Source organism: Populus alba, chromosome 11 (assembly GCF_005239225.2).
Source record: "Populus alba chromosome 11, ASM523922v2, whole genome shotgun sequence".
Taxonomy (NCBI): Eukaryota; Viridiplantae; Streptophyta; class Magnoliopsida; order Malpighiales; family Salicaceae; genus Populus; species Populus alba.
Window position 1 is genome coordinate 3,167,404 of NC_133294.1, and position 20,849 is coordinate 3,188,252.

Here is a 20,849-nt window from a genome sequence, read left to right on the forward strand (position 1 = left end):
CTTGACTAACACCACAGGAGAAGCAAAAGGACTATGGCTGGGTTGAATAATCCCAGCTCCAAGCATTTCATCCACTAGTTTCTCCAGGGTATCCTTCTGTAGGCCTGAGTATCGGTATGGCCTTAGATTGACTGTTAGGTGTTCATCCTTCAGTGGGATCCTGTGGTCATGTTCTCTGACTGGAGGTAAGCCTACTGGTTCTCTAAAAACATGGTGGTAAGTGTCCAGCACAGTCTGCAATGGAAGGTCCTCTGTATGCGAGGTAGGGAGGTGTCCTTCCCAGGAGTTGATAGAGTTGTCACCATCATCCAGCACTCTTAGGCTACAAATGTTCACCCCTGCCCAAGAGGTCGTATTGGTGAGTAGGCCATTTAGCTCTTCTAATGGAATGGACTGGGTGAGAGTCGGGTTGTCCCCTTTAATGTCACTTCCTTCCCTTGCCACCAAAAAGTCATCCATTTGTCCTCATAATTAGCTAGTATATCGCCCAACAATTTCAACCACTGTATACCTAGGGACCATATCATAGTTCTGCAGGCCATTACAAACACATCAGCCTGGAACTGGGTGCCTTGCATTTTCCACTGCAGGTTCTTGCAGATTTGAGCACAAGCCATGGTACCCTCATTGGCTGCTTCGACTAGCATGGGTTTGATGGAAGTGAGGAGGCAATTGTGTTTGTTTGCTAGGTTGACATTAATGAAATTGTGAGTACTGTCAGAGTCAATCAGGATTAAGATAGGGCACTTGTCTAGTTTACCCTATACTTTGATGGTGTGGCAGCCGGTGGTGCCTTGCAAGGCATGTAATGATAGATGAGGGGTAAGCTCTTCTTCATTCACAGCTTCAAGGGTTCCCTCCTCTTCTGAATTATCTTCTTCATCTGCAATGATGCATAAGGAATATAGTTTCCTATTTCTGCACCTATGCCCTGGCACAAATCTTTCATCACACCAAAAGCATAAGCCCTTGGCCCTTCGCTCCTCCATTTCTCTAGTTCTGATGGTCTAGAAGGTCTGTTGTTGAGGTTAACAGGAGGGTTGTTAAAAGGTGGTCTGTTAGGGTAGGTAGAAGGGCAGGTTGGGGAGCTTTAGAAGTAGTGAAAGTGGGGCTGGGATTTGGTTTGTTTGGGATGGTGGTGTATGTTGATCTCTGGTTTTGTTGGTAAGAGTTTGCTTGAGCTAGATTTTTAGAGTAGTGTGGGGAGCTTTTTCTGTAAGTGAGGGTGTTGTCATGGAGCCTAGATAGGTTATATGCTTGTTTGAGAGATTTCGGTTCAAACATTTTCACTAAATTCTTAATTTCAGTTTCCAACCCTCCCAAAAAAAATACTAATGCTTGTTTTTCTGTTACCTGAGCTCTATTCCATAGCATGTCGAACTCCTTGATATAGACTTCGAGATCACCTGCTTGTTTGTGTTCTGTCAACTCTTCCAAGGGATCCTTTTGCCCTCCAAACCGGCAGCACAGGGCCTCAACATACTCTGCCCAAGTCGCTTCCTGTCCTTCCAAATTTCTGATGAAGTTCTGGTGCCAGTACAGTGCCAACCCATCCAGGTAGTAGGAGGCTAGCTTCAGTTTATCTTGCTCTGCTATTTCTTCAAGGTCGAAGTATTGGTTGCATTTATACTGTTGCTACCCAATTTTTGACCCATGTTTTGATATATTTTCAAAAAATCCAAAAAATGAGAAAAAACAATGAAAATCCAAAAAATATGTTTTTAATATATTTGCGTCATTTTAGCATTTTCAACGTCGTCTAAAAAAGGAATTTAAATTTTTAAGGGGTCTTTCAAACGCGTTCGACTTTTCACGCGTCGTTTTTAAAATCATTGATTTTCCGCATCGAGTCGACGTTGATATTGCTCATTTTTCAAAAAATTACAAAAAAACAAGAAAAATCAAATTTTACAAAAAAAGAAGTTAAGGGACCAATGTTGAAAAACTTGGTAATATTTTTTGCCTATAAATACTGGTTTTCTAACACTTGCAAGGGGGGGCAATTTTGACAACTTCAGAAAAAAATACAAAAACCTAAACCCTAAACCCATTATTTCAAGACAAGCCGCCCCCCCTTCCCCTTTGGTTTGAATTTTTTTTCCTGTAGCCGCCGGCCACAAACACAACCCAAACAGAGCAGCCCCCAGCCGGTTTGAATTCTCTGCTTCCCCTTAGCAGCCGCACAAACAACAGCCCCTCTCTTGCAAAACCAAACCGGGACAGCTCCCCCCTGACTTCTCCCTGCCCCGGCCAAAACCAGGAAGAAAACAAAGCCGCCGGTCCAACGATCTCTTGCTCCCTTGGAAAACTAAAAAACCAGCAGCTTCTCCTCTTTCCACCCTCACACACACAGAACCCACAACCATCCCACCTTTAGCATTTTGATTTTTCGAAGACCAGCAAAACAGCCTCTCCCTTTTGGATATATATATATTTTTTTTCTTCCCTCAACCGCGGCGACCCGCGCCTCCATCTTCACAAGCCTCCCCCTCTCAGCAGCGTCTCATCCTCCTCTGGACCATCAAACGCCGTCCTTCAAACAGCCGGCCTATCTTCTTCCTCCTTCGGTTTCCATCACCACCGGTTTTCTTCTCAGCCGACAACACAGACCAGCAGCCGCCAGCTCCACCGTAGCTTCAACAGGCCGAGCTCAGCCTCACACCGGATCAGGCCTCCCTTCACTCAGCCACCGGGCAACAGTCGACCCATCGCCCTTCCACAGCAGCGACGGACGACAGCAGCAGCGACCACAGCCGCAATCCCCTTTGCAACCACCAGATCGGCTGCCTGAAGCAGAGGAGAAGAAGAAGAAGAAACACACGGACTGATCTGCAGATAAAAGCCGATCCAAAACCGAGACGAAGAGAAGGAGAAGCAGATCTGAAGAAGGAGAAGGGATGAACTGCAGATCTGAAAAGAAAGAACAAAAAAACAGATTTGAAAAACTAAGAAAAAAAAAATCTAAAAATCAACTGTTTTGTGGCCCTTTTTGCGTTTCTTGTTGCAGGTAGAAAGCAGTATTCACCGCCGGCGAGGAAGAAGGGAGGATCCCCCTGCTGCGTTGTTGTTTTTTTTCGGCGGCGCGTGAGCCCACGCGCCGCCAGTGGCGGGCGGCGCATGGAGCAGACGCGCCACCACCGTTCAGCTGCCCAGAAGATGCTCCCAGCACTGTGTCAGTGGTGCAGAAGATATTAAAGAAGAATTTAATATTTTGATTGGATCACGGTTAAGAATTATTAACTTATACGTAAGTGATATTTCTCTTTTCCGATGAAAAGACAATTATTAAAACTTCTTTAACACGTCAAAACCATGAAGCAGCTTACCTCAGGTAGGGTGCGTTAGGGGTGCTAATACCTTCCCTAACCACAACCAGTCCCTTACCCGCGAATCTCTGACAAGACCAGTACATCCGGTTTCCTGGTAGCCCGAAATCAATTACTAGGTGGCGACTCCAACGAACCAAATTCAAACAAACAACAACAACGAGACTTAAATCGTCAGCCCGATGCCGCGCGCCGACTGATTTTTTTTTGGGGTGCGACAGAATGGCGACTCCACTGGGGAAGGTATTTTTTCGATTATTGGACTAAGCTTTGTGTATTTGATGTGTTTAAGTTTTTATCTTTTTGTTAATATTTATTTCCATGCATTTTATAGAATTGTCTCATGCATCACCTGTATTTATTTTTAAAAGCACACACAAGCTTCTAGGTTAGGTGGGGAACTAGCGATCTGCCCTAAGACTATTGGTCAGGGTTCAGATGCGTGAAACACCCAACTCATATCTGAGTGCCTGCTTGGTAATGGTGGGTATATGTGCCTTAACCATTCCTTGCAACGCCCCCATACTGTCTTTACGAAGAACGTCACTGGGCAGATATGAGACCCTTTTGAGACCAGATAGAAAACCTACCCATGTTCACATAATGAATAGAACCTGTCCTTAGGTTGTATGTGCTACCGTTTTTTGCATAAGGGCAAACCCTTCTTGAAGCATCTTGAATTCAAGACTTGTGGATGACACATTGGCCGTTGCTCCGAAAATTTTCATTGTAGAGTTTGGTCAAAAATCACGATTCTTGTCCATCATACAAGAGTTACGACCATATTGTCACCTCTCGAAGGGTGAGTTCTCATATAGATTACATGTTCATACATTTAATTATGCATGTACCGGGCTGAAAGGTAGGTCCCCCACACAAGTTGTGCTACACGTGATTGGAGAAAAATGACGGAGGTGAAGAAAGGTGTCAGATAGAGGCTCATTATCAGATTAAGGTTGAGAGCATTAAATGTGAAGTAGCTAGACTCAGATCTGCTCAAACAAGTGTTGAGCATCAAATGGAAAGAGAATATCTGTACAGTCTTCTGTAGGGAACACTGCTTGTTCACATCTAATTGAAGTTGTATCTCTCCTTTTTTTCGTCATGAACAAAAGCAACAACGCCTTCAGTCATCAACTGATGACAACTCTGGTTCTTATCCAGTTGCATTGTTAAATGTTCATCGCCTCCACATCATCTAATGGAACCAAAACAACTATCGGTCTCCTGTACATGGTGCATTAATCTGTTTTGAAGCCACCCCAATTATGAGCTCAACTCCAGTTCAACAGCACAAGATGGTCTGAAAAATCATGATTAAAACACTGAACTTCAATGTGGCAGAGCTCCCTCTATAAAAATCCATTTATGGCTTTGCAAATTGGGAATGCAAGAGGGAATTTATAAGTTGCATATGCTACAAATATTTCTCTCATCAGTTTCAGCACGAAGACATCTTAGTAGGTTGAAGAGCCAGACCTGGTCTGAAAAAATACAAGCAGACATCAAACTTCAACAGAGCAGAACTCCCTCTATTGGTGCTTGTTTGATTGCATCGTTCAAGAAGAATCGAAGAGGAAATAGAGGAGATTCATGTTCATCATTTTCTCCCATAGAAGAGATAAGGCATGATTCCACACGTCGGTAGTGGCGATACTACAAGTTTCTAGGCGCTGCCAAGATTTACCAAGCTGTTTGGAAAGTTTTCTAACAATCCTCAACCAACCATAGCAACATTTGGGAAGATTGAAATGATGCTGTGAGGATTTGCCGAAGAATTGAACAAGCTATGAAAAGAGGAAAGATTGAAGGATCTGCCATGGATTCCAGAACAATGATGAGAGGCGAATCAGGAGATCACTTTGACAGTGTGAACCCTTTAATTATGTGGTATAGCCAAGTCTCACGGTAGAAATCAATTGCTCAAATGTCTTTGCCAAGATGGGACATTTCCTCTGCCATTTAAGTTTGTCGACCAGCATCTGCCAAATTTCAGAATTTTGTTTGACTCCGACAAATCCCATGCAACCACCAATTTCTAGGTGGTATAATCCAGATAAGAGATGTGATGTCATTATGGGGTCCTCAACCATTTCAAGTGAACAGTTGCAAGAATTGAGTCTGAAAGTTGGTGAGCAAGAGACAAGTGGAGTCGGTGAAGGAGGGTGTCATTGGCTATATTGCCCTCCAAAAATCTTCAGAATGACATGTTGATCAAAAGTGCGTGGCCAAACACAGATATAGCCAGAACAGCTAATTCAAGAATGGTGATGAATGGCGCCAACAATGCCAATCATATTGTTATGGAATTTTGCATTTTTGTTTTGATATCACATCTCATCCTTCAACGAAACATGTTTGGCTTTTGTCTCTTTGTTGTTTTGAAATCAACAGATGTTTAACATTTTATTCTGACAATATTTTGATCAAACTCCAACATGCGATAAAGGTTAATCAATCCGGAAGATTAAAAGTGTTTTGATTACAAAAATGACTTGATGCTTGTTGAAATGACATGAGGTGACTAAACAATTTTGAACTCATACCTCCTGAAACTGAACCACACATCATATAGCTATGTTTTAACAGTATGCATAATGACATGTAGTGGATTCGGTAGTTATGGACTCGTGAATCATGATTCTTACAAGTCCCAATCATTACACTGGATGAGGTCAAAATTTATCGGTTTTAACCAACCTTGCTTGAAATGAGAAAAGACCATCTTTGATATCCCTTCACTTTCTAAAGATTATATCCCTTGCAGTCCCATTTTGAGCCTGGTAAAATATTTTCTTTCAAAAAAGAAACCCTGACTAGGATCACACCCCATACTGGGGGCAAATGAGAGATATTTTGGAGACATTGATATAATTAATGGATAAAGGGGAAGGCTTAGAACAAAGGTCCAATGATTGAGAGAGAGAGCTAAAAGAAAACACATAGACTAGGGGCATATGAGAAATTTTTAAGGAAGGCTATGATGAAAAAAAAAAGAAGAAGAAGTTGAAGTTGCCCCTCACTTAAATACAAGTCAAAGATAAAGGAAGGAAGAACGGCCTATCAAGTCTATGAAGAGCAAAAGAAATTTCAATCAAGGAAAGGCACAACAAAAGTCAATACCAGAAAAAAAAAACTAAGGTGTAAACGTGACTTTTGGTGTCCATTATAAAGTCTCTGATGTTTATCAGGTGATTAAGGTTGGTTATTCATCAAGGAAAGGTGGATTTGCATTTATGACTTATGTTAATAGAAGTCTGATCTTTGAGGTTAAACAAGGTTCTATGTCGTTTTCTCTACAAAGACAACAATAGAAAACGAGTTGATGGATAATTGATGTTGATCCTAGGTCTTTGAAACCCTCAAACACCATTTGAGCCTGTGAAATGCCTTTCTTTCATAACCATGAACCATAGCCTGCATTACGTGCTTTTAAAAGCCCTTTTTAATCAAGCAAGAAATTTGAACCGATAAATGGCGCTCTCAAAACTTGAAGAGTTTTTCCATAAGAGTCGTGGCTTCATGAATTAAACTACTGGTTATTATGCATGCTGATAAAATAAATGCTAAGAAAAAGAAACAACCTTTCTTGATAAAGCCTGAGCATCTTGTTTTTGAAAATTCACAAAAAATGTCACCTCATCACAGACCATCAAATGATATACCCAATATCAAGGATTCGAATTGATACAAAGAACCATGGAAAAAAGCCATTTTAATCCTACGACGGGTCGATTTCTGTTTTCAAAATACAAGACAATCAAAGGACGGTGTATTTCGAATAACGTGTGTTGGGTCTTTGATCAAAAAGCTTGATTTTTCAAAAGATTTCCAAAAAAAAGGACATCTCTGATTTCATTTCAACAAACTAGACTTTGAATAGACATGATTTTTGAAATATGAGAGTGATTCCAGAACAAGGAAAGATTATCAAACACAGAAGAACATTGATTGAGTATGCAAAAATCGTTGATAGAAATGACATTGAAGTCCTCGACACTCCTTGAAAAGTTGAGCAGCTGGGGGCAATACAGTGGACCTTAAGAAGGGAAACAAACAGTATCCAGATCAGCTGGGGGCAAAGAAAGAATCAGATGATGAGTCATCAAAGTCCCGGAAAGTTATGATTATCATCTGACAATGACAAAGGAAAACATCATTGCGTATAAACTGATGAACGAGCATTCATATCATTGCTGGGGCAATGTTGCTCAAAGACAATCCATGATTCAGTGAACTTCAGCAGCAATTGATGAGCAACGCTGCACTTGAAGGATATTTTCATATCTCCATCTTGGGTCACCCTCTGAAACATGGCTATGACTCCTGACAGATGTTATCGGGTGAGTGCATTTGAATGAACATCGAACATATGCACACCACCAAGACTGACTGTGAACAATGATGCACTTGAAGGACAATCTTATATTGTCATCCTTTGAAACATGGTTATCGACAGACATTACCACACAACTGCATTGAATGAATGTCAGAAAGGCACCCACCCCGAAGACTGACTGTGTGGGACAATTTGTTTCGAAGCTAGATGAGCACTTCACCGCATGAGTATGGGTGATAGAAGTAGCATCATTGATGAGGCCGAGGCATTTCTTTTCACAATCTGATTAGAAGAGTTGAAAGGAGTCTATGAGAAGAGCACTGAGCATACAACCATGAGCCTTTGTACTGCAAGCTATGAGATGCATGATTGGATGACTGAATGAGTTCCAAGAAGGCTGATGATAACATGTACTTAAAAAGTACTGTTTCAAATAGAGGCAAGTTCATGACTGATTAACAATTGTGATGGGTATTGGCATGATGCACACAATCAATCAGAGGATAATTCTCAGAAGAAGCCAGGAGAAAATCCTTCATGATGAATCAAGCAGTACCACACTTGGGGCAGGGTCAAGCTTGATGAACGATGCAAGCAGTAATTGTCGAAGACAGCCCAGGTTGGGCACTACATTTTACAGCTGAGTGGATGGCTTGCACATGAATGAGTCAATGCATCGAAAGAGCAAGGAAAGCTTTGGAATGAAAAACAAAGGCACCCTATGACGATGGAGCATCAAAGAGGGGGGACCTATATTTCAAAACAGGTAAGGATGCATGCATGTCATCTAACCTAAAAAAAAAAAACAAAAAAACAAAAAAAAAACAAAAAAAACAAAAAAAAAAATTGCACATATTTTTGAATTGTTACAGGAAAATCCTTAAGGAGGTCCAGCAAGATATTGGAAAAAGAAAGAAGCATGGTGGTGATGATAATAAAGAATCGGTTTCGATCATGGAATAAAAGGACGATGGGATGAACCCTAACATTAGGAAAATCCCAAAGAAATGACAAGATCAACCTTGCAATCGGGAAGCCTCGAGTTTTCAACCCTCGCAGTCAGGAAACACCGAGTTTTCAAATCCTATGATCGGGAATTATCAGGAAGCACCAAGTTTTCCAGCCCTTTCTTCTGTCATCCCTTCAGAACTTCACCAGGTAAGTCCTATTTTTCACACTTGTCATATCACATTTTTTTCCCATCTGGGTAGGTCGCCCATCATAATAAGACCGTTTTTCATATTTTTTCCATCTGGGTTGGTCACCCATTACAATGAGACCACACTTCATATTTTTTCCATTTTTGGGTAGGTCACCCATTACAATGAGACCGCACTTCATATTCTTTCTATTTGGGTAGGTCGCCCATCACAACGAGACCGTTCATCATATCTTTTCCATCTGGGTTGGTCACCCATTACAATGAGACCACATTTCATATTTTTTCCATTCCTGGGTTGGTCACCCATTACAATGAGACCACACTTCATATTTTTTTCCATCTGGGTAGGTCACCCATTACAATGAGACCCCACTTCATATTTTTTCCATTTTCGGGTAGGTCACCCATGACAATGAGACCGCACTTCATCATATTTTTTCCATCTGGGTAGGTCACCCATTACAATGAGACCACACTCCATCATATTTTTTTTCATTTGGGTAGGTCACCCATTATAATGAGACCGCATATCACATTCTTTCTATTTGGGTAGGTCGTCCATCACAACGAGACCACCTTTTCATATTCTTTCCACGTGGGTAGGTCACCCATTACAATGAGACCACACTTCTTCACATTTTTTCCATTTTTGGGTCGGTCACCCATACAATGAGACCAGTATTTTTCCAGGGTTAGTCACCCGTACAATGAGACCAGCATTTTTCTAGGGTTCGTCACCCGTACAATGAGACCACCATAGGGTTCGTCACCCGTACAATGAGACCACCATAGGGTTCGTCACCCGTACAATGAGACCAACATAGGGTTCGTCACCCGTACAATGAGACCAGTTTTTTTTCTAGGGTTCGTCACCCGTACAATGAGACCAGCAGCACCAGGGTTCGTCACCCGTACAATGAGACCAGCATTTTTCTAGGGTTCGTCACCCGTACAATGAGACCAGCATTTTTCTAGGGTTAGTCACCCGTACAATGAGACCAGAATGAGGTCGCCAGATGGGATCTCATGTACCTTTGGTTAAAGGGAATCGCCAGATGGGATTTCAGGTTAACCGAGTTACACATATTTCGTTCCAGCAGAATGAGGTCGCCAGATGGGATCTCATGTAACTTTGGTTAAAGGGAATCGCCAGATGGGATTTCAGGTTGACCGAGTTACACATATTTCATTCCAGTTGAATGAGGTCGCCAGATGGGATCTCAGGTAAACCCAATGTGTGGGCAGGTCGCCCGTGAAAATAGACTATTGGGAGAGTGTGGGTCGGTCGCCCGTGAAAATAGACTAGGGTGAGTATGTGTGGGCAGGTCGCCCGTGAAAATAGATCAGTGTGAGTGTGTGGGCAGGTCGCCCAAGATAATGAAATCATTTTCCTTTTGTTTTCTTTACAAAGCTTACTATGCAAAATTTTGAGGAGTTTTGCTTCGTAAACATTGTAAAGAGGGGGCATCTGTTGCTACCCAATTTTTGACCCATGTTTTGATATATTTTCAAAAAATCCAAAAAATGAGAAAAAACAATGAAAATCCAAAAAATATGTTTTTAATATATTTGCGTCATTTTAGCATTTTCAACGTCGTCTAAAAAAGGAATTTAAATTTTTAAGGGGTCTTTCAAACGCGTTCGACTTTTCACGCGTCGTTTTTAAAATCATTGATTTTCCGCATCGAGTCGACGTTGATATTGCTCATTTTCAAAAAATTACAAAAAAACAAGAAAAATCAAATTTTACAAAAAAAAGAAGTTAAGGGACCAATGTTGAAAACTTGGTAATATTTTTTGCCTATAAATACTGGTTTCTAACACTTGCAAGGGGGGGCAATTTTGACAACTTCAGAAAAAATACAAAACCTAACCCTAAACCCATTATTTCAAGACAAGCCGCCCCCCCTTCCCCTTTGGTTTGAATTTTTTTTCCTGTAGCCGCCGGCCACAAACACAACCCAAACAGAGCAGCCCCCAGCCGGTTTGAATTCTCTGCTTCCCCTTAGCAGCCGGCACAAACAACAGCCCCTCTCTTGCAAAACCAAACCGGGACAGCTCCCCCCTGACTTCTCCCTGCCCCGGCCAAAACCAGAAGAAAACAGCCGCCGGTCCAACGATCTCTTGCTCCCTTGGAAACTAAAAAACCAGCAGCTTCTCCTCTTTCCACCCTCACACACACAGAACCCACAACCATCCCACCTTTAGCATTTGATTTTTCGAAGACCAGCAAAACAGCCTCTCCCTTTTGGATATATATATATTTTTTTTTTCTTCCCTCAACCGGCGGCGACCCGCGCCTCCATCTTCACAGCCTCCCCCTCTCAGCAGCGTCTCATCCTCCTCTGGACCATCAACGCCGTCCTTCAACAGCCGGCCTATCTTCTTCCTCCTTCGGTTTCCATCACCACCGGTTTTCTTCTCAGCCGACAACACAGACCAGCAGCCGCCAGCTCCACCGTAGCTTCAACAGGCCGAGCTCAGCCTCACACCGGATCAGGCCTCCCTTCACTCAGCCACCGGGCAACAGTCGACCCATCGCCCTCCACAGCAGCGACGGACGACAGCAGCAGCGACCACAGCCGCAATCCCCTTTGCAACCACCAGATCGGCTGCCTGAAGCAGAGGAGAAGAAGAAGAAGAAACACACGGACTGATCTGCAGATAAAAGCCGATCCAAAACCGAGACGAAGAGAAGGAGAAGCAGATCTGAAGAAGGAGAAGGGATGAACTGCAGATCTGAAAAGAAAGAACAAAAAAACAGATTTGAAAAACTAAGAAAAAAAAATCTAAAATCAACTGTTTGTGGCCCTTTTTGCGTTTCTTGTTGCAGGTAGAAGCAGTATTCACCGCCGGCGAGGAAGAAGGGAGGATCCCCCTGCTGCGTTGTTGTTTTTTTTCGGCGGCGCGTGAGCCCACGCGCCGCCAGTGGCGGCGGCGCATGGAGCAGACGCGCCACCACCGTTCAGCTGCCCAGAAGATGCTCCCAGCACTGTGTCAGTGGTGCAGAAGATATTAAAGAAGAATTTAATATTTTGATTGGATCACGGTTAAGAATTATTAACTTATACGTAAGTGATATTTCTCTTTTCCGATGAAAAGACAATTATTAAAACTTCTTTAACACGTCAAAACCATGAAGCAGCTTACCTCAGGTAGGGTGCGTTAGGGGTGCTAATACCTTCCCTAACCACAACCAGTCCCTTACCCGCGAATCTCTGACAAGACCAGTACATCCGGTTTCCTGGTAGCCCGAAATCAATTACTAGGTGGCGACTCCAACGAACCAAATTCAAACAAACAACAACAACGAGACTTAAATCGTCAGCCCGATGCCGCGCGCCGACTGATTTTTTTTTTGGGGTGCGACATATACAACCACTTATGCACCTCATCGCCTTCAAAAGTAGGGAAGTTCCTCTTAGGTTTGTGAACTTTGTAGGATCCTTGCGATCCTTCTCCTATCCAACCAGGACTGCATGTCGTTGTAGGCTGATGGGGGCATGGGGCTGTTGCGATGAGCTGGTCTCTCCAGTGAGAGCTTGCAAGGTATGTTTTATTGCAATCTGTTGAGTAGCCATTTCTTTTATCATGGCTTTGCGTTGGCCAAGATCATCTGATTGTGTATTTATTTTTATTTCTATTCCATCGATTCTTTGGTTAGCAGCTTCCAAGGAATCATCGCATCATCTCACATCTTGGGACCTGGTCTCTGGAGGCATTTCGTGGAGGTCCAAAGATGAAGCTCTGATACCACTTTGCTGCGAGTTACTTTTCCAACGTTGATCAACAGATTCCAGTCGATCAACAGAACAGGGAAGGAAAGAAGATTTTAGAAGAGAGGGAGAAGAAGGTGACACATGCCTGGCATGTGTTTCCCACAGTGAAGAACGAGAGAGAAATGAGGAAAACAATACTGGATTCTATTATAAAAATATGCATGCGTTCTGTTACATCTTTCGGGGTATTTATATCCCTTCTTCAGTTCTGTTATTTCTACTTTTATCCTGGCCTCTACATGTGGCCATTTAGTTATTTATTTGTTTTATCCGGGCTGCCTAAACGCAACCGTTTAACTAGAATTGAAATTCTTGCCGCCTTCTCATAACGCTGTCGTTTCTTGTAAGTTTTGAATTAAAATTCCCTCTTCGTCAGTGCTAACCCTCATCCTCCATTTCCAGTAGTGACATAGAAGACCGGCAAAATTATGCAGTCAGTATTACTCTTACGTTCCATGATCATTACAAGTTCATCCAGGCACCACCGCGACAAAGCATATGCTTTGGAGAACACGATTATCCATATTTTTTATTGTTGTATTGCCTGCTGGAGCTCTGACTTGATATTTTCTCCTCTCCCAATTTCATCATCGTCTCTAAATGTGTGAATCCCTGCTTGAACCAGGGCTGTGTAGAGGTGATCGGTAAAGTTCTTGCGGGTGTCTTCACCTCTAAAACTCAAGAACACTTGATATTTACAATTAGAAAACGAGAAGAGTAGGATTCTTGATATTTCCCAGCAGCCATTTCGAGTCTAGCAAAGATAAGACTTTACAAAGATCTGGACACAAAAAAAGGAATTGCAGGATTCTTGATATTTCCCAGAAGCCATTTCGAAACTAGCAAAGAAAAAAAGTTGCAGGATGAATGTCGATAATTCAAGATCGATAGCACAGCAATTAGCTGAAGTATTTATATATCATTATCCTACTTTTTCTTTATAACAGCAATCAACTCCCCTAGACCCTTTCAGAGAAATATCTGTACATATTTTAACCGCACTTGCTACCACGCATTTAGAAGCACAGATGGAGCAGGAAAGGAAAGTCATTAAGGATCCCCATCTGGCTATGTAAGCCTTAATTATTTAGAAAGCACACATCTTGTAATCCTTACAAAGGCCACGGAGGTGAATTTGTTAGTTTATAATTTTTTGAGTGGCATAATATGATGAGATGATGAACATGTAGTCACTAACAGTGGTTTAATCTAAGCGATTATCAACAAAGAAAACAAGACAGCAGCTGGATTGGAACCAAAATAAACAAGAGATAAGAAAGAGAGAGTACCTGCAAGTTTCCCTTCCCTTCTCTCTTCAGTTGTGGCTGCTGTTCTGTATCAGTAATCTAAGCGGTTCTGCTCCACAATTTTAAGACAACCCTTCAAGTCTTTGTGGCACAATATTATAAATAAAATATTTTTATTATATAGGAATGCGAGGTATAGTTACCAAAAGGGACATTAGACACCCGCATCATCCAACTCATCCACTCTTGCTGTGCGCCTGCTCTGGTCGTATCTCTATCCTCTCGCATCCAAAACCAGCATCAACACCACCCACCAATAAGAAAAAGGCACGTGGAGGATCATGACTCTGAATCAGCTACTGGGTCGGCTACCGAGTGGTGTTCCGTTTTGAGCCATTGAGTATTGTTGTGGAGTGGAGGGACATTGAAGCTGCACAATGTTTGGTGTCTTTGGCTATAAAGTGTGGGCTTAAGGAATCAGGGATTACAAGTGCTGATGGCAAGAGGGTTATTGAGTGGGGGTTTTATAAGAATGGAGGTTCCATGGAGTGATAGTAATAGGATTCTGTTGTCAAAAGAGTGTGTGAGGTTTCCCGTTGACTTGGCTCGTCAGAAAATTGGAAGAGAACTCGAGCGTTTTTTAGTTGTTTAAGAGAAAACAGCAAATGGGCTCGTCGGATAAAAAATAACTAATTAAATTTTATCATGTGCCATTTTTATTTTACTTTTTATATAAAAAATGAAATAAAATAGATAAAATAACATGAAAATTGGAAGGTTAACTTATATTTAATATGTCTTATTATAAATGCAAATTAATAAAATAATATCATATTACATTTTTGAATATGAAACCCTTATAAATACTTATAAATAAAAGATCTCATGCTATTTCATGATAAGCTATTTTCATGATAAGCTTTTCAAGAAAAAAGAAAAAACTATTTCAAAAGCTTTCCAGTTTTTTTTTATTTTAAGGTTGAAATCTAAAAAAGCAAACCTCTACTTAATGAAACCTAAAATAATGCAGGTTCTAGACCCTTCTTTGCAAAACTCCAAAAAGTGTAATTGCGAGCCCTGCGTTTACCATGGAAAGCACAATTATAATTTCTAACTATATGAGAAGCTATTTGTACTTTGGCTACGTGTGCTGCATCATCATCATCATCGCTACTGTTGTGGGCATTGATAACTTCATCCTTTCCTTCCTCTTCATGCAACCATTGTACACCAACGGTCCTTATTTGGATAGCTGGACCACGTGGACGCACTGAAATACTCACGTCATCACCATTATCAAATGTAGGATCATTGCCCCCTAATTTCGTGTGCAATAGCGATTGGATTTCCCGAACACCACGCCCGTACTGTATGACAACGGATTGACAAAGCAAGGATCGACCACTCGTATTGTTTCTGATTTCAATATGAACATTACTAAAGCCACGGTATGCTGACGTCACACAACTTATGAACAGATTAAAGCCACATATCCGGTGCGCAGGAGGAGATGAAGATACTTTGAATGAAAAGTTATCTACAAACTCATTCTGAATTAGCCATTTATCCTCCTCATGAAACCCCTTAACATCTCATCTTCATCAAATACATATACGACAACGTTGAATGTGCCATCTAGAAATGATATCTGTACCACCAAAACAATGTCTATAAAATGAGAAAAAGAAAAGTATTCAAATGTAGATTTTCAAAACAATAAATGGGTGAAGGAGGACCTTAAATCTCGATGGCTGTATTTGAGCAATAACCGTTTCCATTATTGTGAACATTTGAGAGTCTAACTTTTGGATTAATTCTTGCTTTATCCGATCTTGGAACTCGACTAAGTGATCACAACCATCTCCTTCAGACGTCCAACTATTTGAATTTGCAATTCCTTGCAGTGAATAGCAAAAGGACACATCTAACAAATCCAAAAGGAATGGAAGCTCTGGGAGTGCCTGAAGCATTTTGCAATTTCTTAAATATAGGGCTCTGAGTAGACCAAGATCCTTGATGCTTTCTGGAAGAAAACGAATTGGAGTTCCACTTAAATCTAGACTCTCCAAGAAGCGTGGCAGTAAAAATGAGGTAAATCTCAACATTTTCCTCGTTGAAAACCTAGAGGGAAAGAATAGCTTCAATGGAAGAGATGAAATGAATGATGTACTTGCAACAATTCCATCACTTTGAAGCAACTTGCGCCCCTGATGATGCTCTAACTCCATATTCAAGCTGTTAAGATTTGAACAACCATCTAAAACCAGCTCTTGAAGTGCATTCAATCTACTCATTTCTTCTGGAAGCTCCATAAGACTTGTACAATTTCTTAGATTTAAGATCAACAATCTTTGTAAATCACCAATAGATTCGTGAATTTGAACCAAACGGATGCAGTCTTCAAGTATTAGCTTTTCAAGGGCTGGGAGACCCGAGAAGTCTGGGGTTCTAATGAGATCACGAGAGTGACGAAGATCAAGAATTTTCAATTTTGGAAGAAACTGTTAAAATACATGAATTTAGTTGTTATCAATTGAAAATGAGAGAGATAACTATAAAGAGACTTGATACATACCGGTTTTCCCTTCCAAGCATCAACTAGACAACTTCTGGATAGATCAAGAACCACCAGCATCTCCAAGCATACGTGATTTGGTATGGAGCTCAAAGACAATCCATGCCAACATAACCATATCAAATTCTTGGGAAAGTGCTCAAAACTTCCATGAAAATTAGTGTAGTTTAGTTGGAGAAATTTTACATCTGGCATCTTTCTAAAAGCATCCGTGCTGAGGATGGGAAACAAACTTGTTTGGCCAGTTTGTAATTTTCCCCCATTGGAAAAATTGGAAAGCCATTGTTGAAAGAAGTTAAGCCTGCGGCGCTTGCGACAAACCATTGAATCAGTACAGACAACTTCTGCATAATGATCTTCCATTAATGCATGCATATCAATGGTAAGGCCACATAATTTTTCAGCATCCTGCATAATAATATTAAAAGTACATGAGAAAGGAAAGTAGATGAATGAATATGTCAAGGCACCACAAACCATATAAGTAGACATTTAAAAAAATTCAGCTACTTACAGTAGTTCCTTTCAAAACTGTAAAAGCATCCCCATGATGCCATATTCTTTGACATTTGGGTGCTTCTTGACGAGCAATTTCCCTACCCATATCTCTTACTAGTTGATGCATCCACAACCTTTTATCATTGTTGATTTCAACAAGACATCTATCGATGAGATTGTCAATCCCAAATCTTGCACCTTTATCGAGCCCATCCAGTATCCTAACTGCATCATCCACATCCATTCCATTGAAGAAACATGCGATATCAAGGAATAAGTTCTTCGGATAATCACCATCAAGAAAGTCGTAACTTATTCGAAGAACCTTTTGAACTTCAAAATTAGGAATCACTTTCAATTGTTGTAATGCGCTTTCCCATATTTCTCTTTCTTTTCCGGACAATGAGGAGCCAATAACTCGAAGAGCTAATGGAAGTCCATTACAATGACGTACTATTCTCCAAGAGTCTTCTACAAAACCATCAACAGGGTCAGCTTGTCCAAAGGCATTCCAACTGAAAAGCTCAAAAGATTTTTCAATATCTAGCGGTTGGACTTTGCACCGGACCCACTCAATATCATTAGCTGAAAACAGACCCTTATTTCTGGTTGTTATAATTATTTTACTTCCTTTACAAAGCCAATTTTGCATGCCAACGATTTTATTGAATCTGTCCCTTTGGTCCACATCATCTAGAACAATAAGAGTTCTTCTGCAACATAAGGCATCCTTAATCTTCAGAATTCCTTCATCTTCATCATTTATCTCATCAACAGTCTTTTTTAGTATGTCAGAAAGAAGTTGCCTTTGTAGGCAAACTATATCCTTTGACCTAAAATTTGACAGGAAGCTCTTTCCTTCAAATTTATAATAGTTTTGGTTATAAACACTCTTAGCTATGACTGTCTTTCCAACTCCACCAATTCCATAGAGTAAAGCAATGGCAGCACCATGGGATCCATCTTGCAACCATGAGTTGATATCTTGTACTAGAGGATCTCTTCCAATGAAATGAGGGGGTACATGAAACATTTTTTGATCCAAATTCATTAAGACCTTCTCCACAATAGATTGGACAAACGGTGCCTCGTACCTACATCAAAAAGTAAAATACAATGTACGATAATTTGTAGTCTCTCTATAAGCAACAGAAATAAACAACATTTAGCTATGAAATTAAAGCAGGTTGTGTGTCAATGATTTGATAGTTTAAACCAAATCATGATTGGAAAAAAAAAAAAACAACGAAGAAATCAGTACACTTAACTGAAAGAAATTAAGAGTTCACGACCAGCATTCTAGTCTTATGCTATGTATAGTTTCATAAAGAGATACAACTTACCCATCTCCTAGAACCATTCCAGCTAAATCAGCCACTTCCTTTAAAACAATCCTCCACCCATTCACCCGCTCCATTTCCTTGTTGAAGCTCTTTTCATGTTCCACAAATGCTGCAAAGAAGCTCCCTGTTTGACGTCCGACTTGGGATGGATCCACATCATAGAATACTGGCAAAACTATGCAGTTAGCATTCCTCTTACGTTCCATGATCATTACAAGTTCATCGAGGCACCATCTCGACGAAGCATAGTCTTTGGAGAAACACAATTATCGATATTTTTTATTGTTGTATTGCCTTCTGGAGCTCGAAATCTATATTCTCTCCTCTCTGAATTTCATTATCATCTCTAAATGTGTGAATCCCTGCTTGAACCAGGGCCGTGTAGAGGTGATCGGTAAAGTTCTTGCGGGTGTCTTCACCTCTAAAACTCAAGAACACTTGATATTTACAATTAGGAAACCGTGAAGAGTAGGATTCTTGATATTTCCCAGCAGCCATTTCGAGTCTAGTAATGATAAGACTTTTCAAAGACCTGAACAAAATAAAACAGTTTTCAAGATCGACAGCACACCAATAAGTTGAAGTGTTCATATATTATTATCCTACTTTATCTTTAAAATATCTGTACACATGATATATAAATCTCTATGCTGAACCAACAAAATCGGTTGATGAGATCATCAATAATTAGTTTCTAACAGTGAATTAATTTAAGTGATTCTCAGTTACAGCAGAGTTACATTCCACAATATAACATAATACTAAAAGAGATAAGAGAGAGAGAGTACCTGTAATCTTCACTTTCCCTTCGCTGATGCTCTCTTGTTAGTTCATCAATTTTCTGCTTTTAAGATCTGAACAAAAAAAAAAAAGAGTTTCAGGATTGATGTCGAGAGTTCAAGATCGACAGCACACCAATAAGCTGAAGTGTTCATATATTATTATCTTACTTTATCTTTAAAACAGTTTTCAAGTTATTTCCCAGCAATCAAATCCTCCATGCCCTTTCAGAAAAATAACTGTACATATGATAAATCTCTATGCTGAACCAACGAAATGGGTTGATGAGATCATCAATAATTAGTTTCTAACAGTGAATTAATTTAAGTGATTCTAAAAAGAGACAAGAGAGAGAGAGTACCTGTAATCTTTACTGCAGAACAAAATGTTATTTTGTAGATTTTAATTGATAAAATAATATTTTAAATAGTATAAATATAATGTTTTAAATTTTTTAATAAGTTTGATGATATTTTTTTTATATGGTTATATTTAATTGGTTTATTTTTTTGTTGTCTCATTCTGTTGGTTTTGATGTTTTTAAAAGATATGTAAGAATAATATTTGTGGAAGAGAAAAAAAAATTTATTTAATATTTTTTTTTAAAATATATAAAATAAACATAAAAAAAACTAAAATAATATTACGTTGGAGATGCTATAAAGTCAGCCTTAGAAGTCGCTGTGGTATAATTACCAAAAGGGACATTAGACACCCACACAACACACAATCCCTCCAATCAACTCACACGGTTCTTCTTACTTCACCCACCAGTAAGAAAACGGCACGTGGAGGATAAGGTTCTCCATATCTGAGTTGGAAAGTTTACTAGGGCCTGTAATTCTTGTTGCGTCATTTGAATCTGCTGACAGTAAAAGTAGATTTTATGAAGAATTAATTGAAAAAACAAAGAAATTGGTTAAATTAAATAAATTAGTCAACTAGTATATTTTTTTTTATTAGTATTTCATTTAAATAATTCAATTTCTTGTTTATTTAGAATTTGAGATTTATGGAATTTGAGGTGTTTAATGGTTTGTTCTCATATATAAAAAAACTCGTGAATTAGATTTTTTCTAAATAAAATTTAAATTTAAATTAAAAAAATATTAGCTTAACTAAATCTTGCTAACTCCCAGTGAAATTGAATTATATCAACATCAAATAATTATTTTTAAAACAAAACGTAAAATAATCTTATTTTTATAAAATAATTGACTTAAGTTAATTATTATTATTTTTATAAAATAATTGATTTAAGTTAATTGAATAACGTAGTTACCAAAATTTATTTTAAAAACGTGTTTAGAAGTATGATAGCGGTTTTTTTTAAAGTATTTTTTATTTATATTAAAATAACTTTTTTATTTTTAAAAAAATTATTTTTGACATCAATATATTAAAATAATATAAAAAATAAAAAATATATTAATTTAAAATAAAAAAAATTAACTTTTTAAAAAACACTTCCAACACATAGAGCACACCTTATATTTGTAATCGGAATGTCTAGGCATGAATTTTCCATGGCTAATGCATGGAATTGATAGCTATATATTGAAGTAATAATCAAGTTAGAAAATAAACTCCAGAAGTTGATGGCTATTGACATCATTTCGGCCAAAAATTCTATCGAAAAAATTAAGGGGTAAGAAACCCAGACTCTACCCCTTCGTATTGTTTCTGATTTCAAGAAAACCAAGACGATAAGGATTACATACTGACATGGCAGAATACCATGTGAATAGATCAAAGCCACATATCCGGTGCGTAGCAGGTGAGGATATTTTGAATGACAAG

At 39.5% G+C, this 20,849-nt stretch overlaps 1 pseudogene; it reads right to left on the bottom strand.

Annotated features, from left to right (window-relative positions):
* Window positions 1–14,838: 14,838 nt before the first annotated feature.
* Window positions 14,839–19,858, bottom strand: LOC118036312 (disease resistance protein RPV1-like; annotated as a pseudogene).
* Between the last annotated feature and the right edge of the window lie 991 nt (window positions 19,859–20,849).